Consider the following 8,577-nt stretch of genomic DNA (forward strand, 5'->3'; position numbering starts at 1 on the left):
TCACCCCAAGCCAGGTGTTGTTCACCTCCCTCCTAGCCCCAATCCCACCCTTTATCCAGCAGGAAAAAAAAAAAAAATACCAGCCCACTTCATCAATACCTGGTCCCACAAAAAAAATCAGTGAAAAAAAAATATCCACAAGAGAAACATTTTTCATAAAGTTTATCCAGCCTAAAGACCCAACTGACAAAAGAGACAGAGCTCAATCACAACGTGTAATGGATTCAGTATGTGAAAACATGCAGTGCATCGAGATAGGCATGAGCACGGAAAAACTCCCAACTGCCACCCAAGAAGGTCCTTGTTTGAATACCCTTCAGGGGAACACACTGTACCTTGAAACCACTCCTTGGCAGAAATTTTATACAAATATTTAATTACATATAAAAATAAGGCTTTTTTTCAGGTTATTGAGCAATGACAGGCTATTTAACCACATATTCAGGCAGTTATCCTGCCAGTATCTGTGGGTATTTTTGAAGGAAGCGGGGAGAACACAGCGGTTAGCTAAAGAGGAAAAAGCAGCAAAGCCAAACACCAGTACGCAGCTTTTTCTTTTTTTTTTCCAAAGTTAAGACGTATTAAAGTAGCTGTATCTAATCACTGTTTATAGAGGGGCTGGCAGGCAAAAGCAACTGCTATAAACAGTCTTTTAAATCCCTTTTCCCAGCATCATGCTTAGAATATTCCTACAAAGGTCTGTTAAACACCGGCAGCGTACTCAGGGTCAGGGAAAGTTGGCACAGAGCAGAGCTGGAAGGGGAATCTTTTGCTTGGGGAAGAAGGGAGAAGGAATGAGGTGCCTGGGTCCCCCCCACACACAATATTGCACCCCTGCAAGACCCTCCCAGACCCCTGGGTGGGCAAAGGTTGTCCTCTCCATGTGAATTTTAGCGTGGTTAGGGAAGCAGCTCGTTGGTGTGACACTGCCCTCTCCTGAGCAGAAGGAACTGCTCAGCCTCACACCCAGCTCAGTACAGTGATTTTGGGGAGCAACAGCCCTAAGGAAACACCCTGCTACAAAGGAAGAAGCCGAGACATCACTCACCCCACAACAGCAGCAGTTAGCACCAGCAAAGCCCAAAGCAGCTACAGCCTCCTCACACCAGCAGTACTTGCTATTCCTCTACACAAGGATGAGCTACCAGAATCACTCCTTTCCCCCACCATTTGGTCTCCTTGAAGGATAATTATCAACTACTGCAGCCTAATGAAGCCTCTTTATGGCCACAGCCAAGTGGCTGCCAGGTGGATCCCATCACATCTTCTTAATATCAGCAAGAAGGTGCAAAGTATCTCATTAAAGGGCTGTTGGACTGGAGCCCAACCTCTCTGGATGAATCTTCTCAAGAAAAAGTGAGTTTCAAACCAGCATCGCAGCCTCCAGGGAAAGCATGTTCCCACACCCCATGTCTGTAGGAAAGCTGCTCTCAGAAGGAGCCCTAAGTGCCCACCTACATCCAACCCCAACACTCTAAACGTTAGCAATAACCACACCTTCATCCACAAGCCCATAGCTGTATGGCAGCAGTGCCATGAGTATTTCAAAGCTGCAACCATGCCCTTTTATCTTCACCCTTAGGAAGACTTACAAAGCAAATTAAAGGACAATATTCCCCACAGGTGTGTCTGTTAAAAGGGGACCCAGATCTAACTTCCACCACCTGTCAGCATCAAAGCACCTCTAAGCAAACAACAGGGTGAATGAGCCATCTGCTACCAGCATCTTGACATCAACCCACGACACCATTTGCAACCATAAGTTACTGTAACCCACACATCTAAAAAAAACACCAACAAAACCCTAAATATACTGATTTTTGCATTGAGCAGTGTGGACCTCTATGGCAGTTTTAATACAGTTATTTAAGATCACATATGCGTGGCAATTTATGGATAAAGGTACAACAAATGGTCCCTGGCTGTTGCAGCTGGTTCAGTATCTCCTTATAACTTTCCTGGTCCTACGAAAGCAGTTTGTTGCCCTTGCAAAAACTAAACTCTTTATCATTAATTCCAAGCTAGCAGTTTTTGAATCTACAACCCGACACCAAATAAATTGATTGAACCAGAACTCATTTTCTTTGTGCTGCTCATTGTCGACGCACGAGACAAACATCAGTCATGCTTCGCCTTCAAGTACAGAATTCATCGCAGGGAAGAGCGTAACGTGCAGAACATGCTTATTTAATAGAAAAAGTACAGCTTGACAGAGACTCCCACTCTAAAATTAACTCTGCCTCAAAGCAGAGCTTATATTTGCAACTGAAGAAGCACTTTTTAAATCACAGCGAAATATTCTGCAGCTAAATATTGCTGGGATATTGGCATGAAGATGCTTCAAGTCTTGATGGAGGAAAATATGTTAAAATAGCAGGCTTTAAGGATTCAGGGTGCATCGCTGCTCAGGTGGATAAAGGCTGTATAATGTATTAATGGACCACTTTCCGTAGCAAGCCGATGACTGGTGAACATAGACATGCCAGACAAAAAGCAAGGCAGGAAATCCATTTACTTCAGCTTTTCCCCAGCCACACCTGCCAAGTGCAAACTAGCAATTTCTAAGAAGGAAAGAAGGCAGAAGGCATTTATCCTGCATCACTCTGTGGTCCAAACCCCAAAAAAACTCTTTAAGAATAAGCACTGGTCTAACTTTTGCTCACGAATAAGCAACAGTCTAAATTTCCTGGCAGCTGGGAGCACCCCGAGGAGAATACAGCATCCCAACGGCATAGTCAGGTTTAACATTCTCCGTGCACAGCATAACTTTCTAACGGAGAAAAACCTGTACAGGCTTACTGAGCGAGCACTCATTTTCCTTCATACAGGGACAAAGAGCCAGCAAAGAGAACCATAATTCAATTTTTTTAAATTTCACATGCAGTATGGTCATGACTATTCCGATCATCTATCCGTAATCCCTTTCCAGCCCCAAAATAACCCTTAAGCCAACAAGATTATAAGTAATAATAGTGGCTGTACAGACCCACCCCTAAAAACCCGAAGCATGGCGAGTTTGACAAAGCCAGATTTTTTCTGGCTAAAGAATCCCCATTTCCATCTCGCCGGGGGTGAAATTTCACAGCTTCAACATCAGGAATTGCTACAACAGACCTTTTCCAGAGGAAGGCTCACATTTCGACTGCAACTCCTCAACGCCCAGTTTTCTAGGCAGTGAATATACAGGACTTAGGAGAGAGCTTCAATAAAACAGCAACGAGATTATTTTTTCCCCCTCTTTTTCCTGAATTACACCTTTTTCCGAGCAAATTCTTTGCCAAGCATCACGACAAAATAACACCCTCTATGTTCACCCTTTTTCACACTCTCTGCTCAATGCTGGCGAGAAATTTGGGGTCTTTAACACGGGGCTTTGGTCCAGGGGGGGATGTCCCCAAAAGCCATCCAGGACATCCCTATGGCATCCTCAGAGGGTGCTGGGAGAGCTCGGGTGCTGGACGGACACAGGGTGCTCCTCCCGCGGGCAAGCAGCAATAAATCCCTCTTGGGATTTTGCTGCCTCAGGATTTTACAGCTCCGGACAACCCCGGTGTAAAGCCCTGGGGACGTGGGACAGTGCAGCTGCCATTATTTTGAGAGCAGTGTATAAAAATGAAGCATTACCTGTAAAACAAGTAGGGCCTAAAGGAGAAAAAGGGGGTGGCCAGACCCACACCCTGGCAACTGGAGGGGGGGGGGGGGGGGCAGTTCTGGAGACCCGAAGGGGTACCCCGGGACCTCTCCCCAGGTGGGTGCCCACCCATGTCCACATAGTGGACTTGACCCAGTCAAGTCCCAACTTTGCTTGGGATGCTCCGGCCAGATGTTGGGGAGCAGGGGTGGGGGTGGGTGTACACACTGTTTGGGGGGCACGGAGGGCAAAAAACCACCTTTTGGGGAAGGGAACGCCTTTTGGGGAAAAGTAACACCGTTTTGGACAACGGAGCACCTTTGGGAGGTCAAACCCGGCATATCTGACACATCCCCAACACCCCCCCCCAGCTCAGCATCATCCCCGCCCCCCCCCCCCCCCCCGGGGGGCACCCTGTACCCCCGTCGCCGGGCTTGCGCGGGGGGCGGGGGGGGGCGATATGCAAAAGGCCACCCCTTCCTCCCAGTCCAACCAGTCCAACCCTTTACCTGCTGCCGCTGGGAAATCCTCCAGGTCGCCAAGCCCCGAGGGAGGGGGACCCCTGCCCTGCCGAGCGATGCTCCCCCCGGCAGCGAGGCTGGGGCGGGGGGCTGTCCCCCTGGCAGAGGGTGGGATGGGGACAGCGAGGGGCCAGGAGGAAGGGAGGGAGGTGACACCACCGCGTCCCCGTCCCCGCAGCCCGGCGCGGCTCGGCTCGGCTCCGCCGCCCGCTCCCGGGAGCGGGGCGGGGGCTGGGGCGGGCGGCTCCGCCCCGGACAGCGGCAGCGACAGGAGGAGGAAGAAGAAGAGGAGGAGGAGGAGGAGGCAGACTGCACCCAAAGGCTTGGAGCTCCTCTTTTTGGGGTGTCCTTGCGGGGATGCGCCCGGCTGCGAGCAAACCCTTCCGCGGTGGGGTGCCCCACGGCTGCGGGTTTGGGGGCTCCCCTGGCTTGGGAAAGGTTGGGGCACCCCTGCCAAGGGAAAAGACTGGTCCCTGCTCCATGGTGCTGCCCCAAACCTCGGCTCTGGGAGCCCCGAGGGGCTGGGAAAGACGTGGGGTGCTTGGCACTACGCCAGGGGGTTTGGAACCGCTGAGCCCCAAAAGGGCAGCGAACACCCAACTTCATCACCCATCTTCAACACCCATCACCTCCATCTTCCTCCTCTGAACCGGGATGTCTGGAAATTGTCCACCCCGGGAGCAACATGTACATAAAGACACACTCAGGGTGTAGTTAAATAAAAAGCTAACCTGGAAAAAAACCTCCACAAGTTACACCAAAGATATGGCCCTGTACATCCAGGGCTGCTGTTAACTGGGCACCAGTAAATCCCAGCTTGGCAGCAGGGAGCGGAGGGGTCACGAGGGAAAATATTCATATTTCTATTCCTCAGGTTTTTATATTGAAGGCAATCCTGTCTCAAAGCCTCCTAGGAGGGATGTTTTGCGCAGCGGGGCGTTCCCACCTGGATGGATGGAGGATGAAAAGGGTCAGGTACAGGTTTGGGCTTTCCTGATTTCTCTTGCTGCTGTAAATGTGCCCTTTCCAACCCACCCAGCATTTATTTTTTCCATCCATTTTCATCACCTGCACTTAGTTTTACATTAGATCCTGATCTCCCAAGCGTGTAGGCGCACCATGGGTGGATCCCCTGGACCTCATCTACATGCTATGGGCATCCTGGTGCAGGGGCCTCGAGTTGTAGCAGTTTGGGGAAAAGATGAGTGTTTTGATGTGTCTACGCCATGCTCAGGACTTGTTTTGTGCACACTGCAACAGCACGGGTGAATCAGGACGAGAAGCGTGTCCAGGGCTGCCCAGCAATGTGGACAAAACTGGATTGTATCCTTGGTGTGAATTTTTTGCCCTTCTTGATGCAAAATGACAAAATCACCTGAGAGAAATGTATCTTTCTGCAAACTGGCCATTTTACACCGTTTTGGCCCATGCTTGGAGCCAGCCCTGGAGGTGTGCATGGTCCAAATGATGCAAAAGGAGGAGATGTGCTGTCAAAACAACAAGAAATTGCGAGAGAGATGCCAGGCTCGTCTTTACCGAGACAGACAAAGCCAATAGTTCACTAGCAACTGTCTTTCTTTTCCTAACAGGCATAGAAATAACCCAAGAAGCTGCACCCACCAGCAGGGAAACCTCGCCTGCGGCAAAAGCCTGGAGGCAAAAAAATCAGAATATAAAGTCTGCTCCAAAGCGACGATTCCCAGCCCCAGCAGAAGAGACGCAGGGTTGCGTTACAGGCAGCATCGCAGGCAGCATGACAGGCAGTGCAGGCAGCAGTCCTGATAGCTGTTTGCCAAACGCTTTTCCTTACAGTACTGCTGACGACAGGCATTTCAAAATCAGAAGTCCCTCAGAGCTGTGATTATTTTAAATCCTGATGAAAGTATATCCTGTGGGAGCATTTTATTTGCCGTCTGGTTGCTGGGTCCATTGCAGAGCTTCTAGGATGTGTTTTCCCGGAGGCTCGAGGGTGGGTGTGTAGGGGGGTACGGGACAGATGCAGGTATTGAGGCACGTAACAAAGCCATGACCATAGGTCCTTGTGACTTTGCCAGACTTTAAGCACAGGGGATGAAAATTTACATGTTTGGATGTCTGCCTAGGGATGGTCTCCTTTTCATTTCAGCAGAAATAGTTCAGCCATTTGTAAGATTGAGGGAAAAATATTTTCTTCTGGCACCAGGAGAAAATATTCTTCTAACTCATGAGGTTCCAGAACTGCTCCTAACGTCAGCCAGTAATTTACTTTTTAACATCCATTTGCTGAGCAAAATGCCTCTAAAAAGAATCAGAGTTTGCACATTTTCAGAATATTTCTTTGGCTTGGCCAGTTGAATCTGACACAGGCTCCCACTGGGGACGCAGGGCTGGGGAACGTTTCCTTTTCAAGCCACCTCCAAGCAGCTGTGAAGAAAGGAATGAAGAGCAGAAAGACTGACTTTTCCCCCCTGCTAGCAGCACTTTGACTGCTAAAGCCCGTGCAACGTCAAAAAAATAATTCGTGGAGCAGCCAATGGAAGGAAATTTCATATGAATTTTGAGACAGCTTCTAGGAAAATAGATGCAATTTTGGACTGGGAAGGTTGTTTTCAGATTTAAAAGTTCCTTCTCCCATGCTTAGAGCCTTGAATGCTCAAAGCTGTTTTAAATATCTCCCTTGTATATGCCCAACCACATTCATTTTAAAACGATGCACCTATAAAACCCTTGTTAAAACCCTTTGTGCTCCTGTGACACTCACAGCGTGTGATCACTTTTTAAGCTGCTCCATTAGGACCCAGCTCAGGGCTGAAGCGTTAAACCAGGGGCAACTTTCAGGCTTAGACAGATTTCACACCACATCCTGAAAGCATTTCGTTATACATTTATGGAAGGGAAAAATTGGTCCAGAAGGGAAATTCTTGTTTTCTGGCAGGGAAATACGAGACTGGAGATCTGGCGATGCAGAAGAGCATCACATGCAAAGTCTTAGAGGAGACAGCGCTTCTGTATTTTGGGTGGGGGGACAGTGAGGAAGATGCTGCAGGAGTGGGGGTGATCAGTCCTTAACCACGGCATCACCCTCCTCCAAGAAAAAGTGGAGTTTCACCCCGTCTGTAGGTAGAGGAAAACCTCTTTTCCTCCTTCCAAGCTCACAGGAGGGAAGTCTTTGCTGGAGAAACACTTGCTGAGCCCTTCTGATGACCCAGCTATAGATCTTTTTTGGTGTCACAGGGTGTCTTGTTCCTTCCTGCTATGTCAGAGCATTTTGGATGTTTGGGTTTTTTTTTTTTGCATTTGCTGCTGTGCTCCGGGGTGGGAAGGTAACCATAGGAAGGTTTGGGACACAAGAGAGGGTATGGTGAAAGCACAGCAGATTCTTCCGTGGCTGGCTTTTTGGGGAAGAGCAAGGAACATCTGATTGATGAAAAACATAACTGATGCCACATCTCTTTCGATGAGATGTTGGGGGATATGGTGTAGGGGAGAACTTTGTAGAGTCGGGCTGATGGTTGGACTCGATGATCCCAAGGGTCTTTTCCAACCTGAATGATTCTGTGATTCTGTGATCTGAACAGAGGGCACTGAGTAAGGCTTGGAGATTTGCAATACTATCTCCATTTTGCAGAAGAAGAAAATGAAGCATGAAAAAAGCAAGGCCAAACGTATCTAGGAGACGTCTGGCAGGAAGCGAGCCAAGACGTGTATATCTGTCTGTCTGTCTGCCTGTGCGTGGCAGCAAAGCCGGCGGGAGGTAAATCCCTGTCGTGGCTGCCCCGTAGCCCACAGCATCTGAGCAGCCCTGGGCCAGGGGAAGGAAGCGTGGTAAGGGACATGCTATTGTTTTGCCCATGCAAATACTCGGGGAATGCAGGGCAAACAGGAGGGAGAGCTGCGCTTTCCTGTGTTTGTGCTGTGAATATTTTCATTAAGGTGCTTTTTCCTAACTCTTCTCCGAGGCCTTTGTGCCTCTAATAAGTGTAAGGAGGGTGTTGATTGCAAGCGTCCCCTTAAGCACAATTATTTTACCATAATAACATTTACAGGGAGAACTTGCAGAGCTCTTTTGCTATTGCATCCTCTGTATTTCAACCTCTCCTTCACTTATTTTTTCTCTCCGCTCTCTGCCCCAACAAGCCTGTGCAAGGTATCCATCCCTGCAGCAGGAGTGGTGGTGGGCTTGTGAGCCCTGAAGAGATCACTGAGGGCGAATATGTGAATGTTTGACGTTACCCAGCAACTAGAGACGAAGATATCATTTGTCTGCTAAGTCAGGAAACACTTTGCCTGTTTGCACAATAGCTGTGTTTGCCTGCTCTGTGGTAGGTTAACCAGCAGCCCCGCAACCCTTTCAGGAGATAAGATGAATGTACTTAAATATGAATAAAGTCACTGGCATGGATTATTGCTGCAGGTAAATCAGGTCCCAGTCACCCTCAGTCTCCC

General features: G+C 48.8%; 1 protein-coding gene across 3 annotated transcripts in view; it reads right to left on the reverse strand.

The window, feature by feature from the left end:
* Positions 1-4,397, reverse strand: part of GDPD5 (glycerophosphodiester phosphodiesterase domain containing 5) — a 177,930-nt gene extending 173,533 nt beyond the window's left edge. For 2 of the 3 annotated variants that reach the window (XM_074860524.1, XM_074860530.1), the window contains exon 1: positions 4,141-4,397. The gene's annotated coding sequence lies outside the window, so the exon portion shown is untranslated. The remainder of the gene's footprint in view (positions 1-4,140) is intronic. The other variant, XM_074860527.1, reaches the window with a different exon arrangement.
* Between the last annotated feature and the right edge of the window lie 4,180 nt (positions 4,398-8,577).

This window comes from Strix uralensis, chromosome 2, assembly GCF_047716275.1.
Source record: "Strix uralensis isolate ZFMK-TIS-50842 chromosome 2, bStrUra1, whole genome shotgun sequence".
Taxonomy (NCBI): domain Eukaryota; kingdom Metazoa; phylum Chordata; class Aves; order Strigiformes; family Strigidae; genus Strix; species Strix uralensis.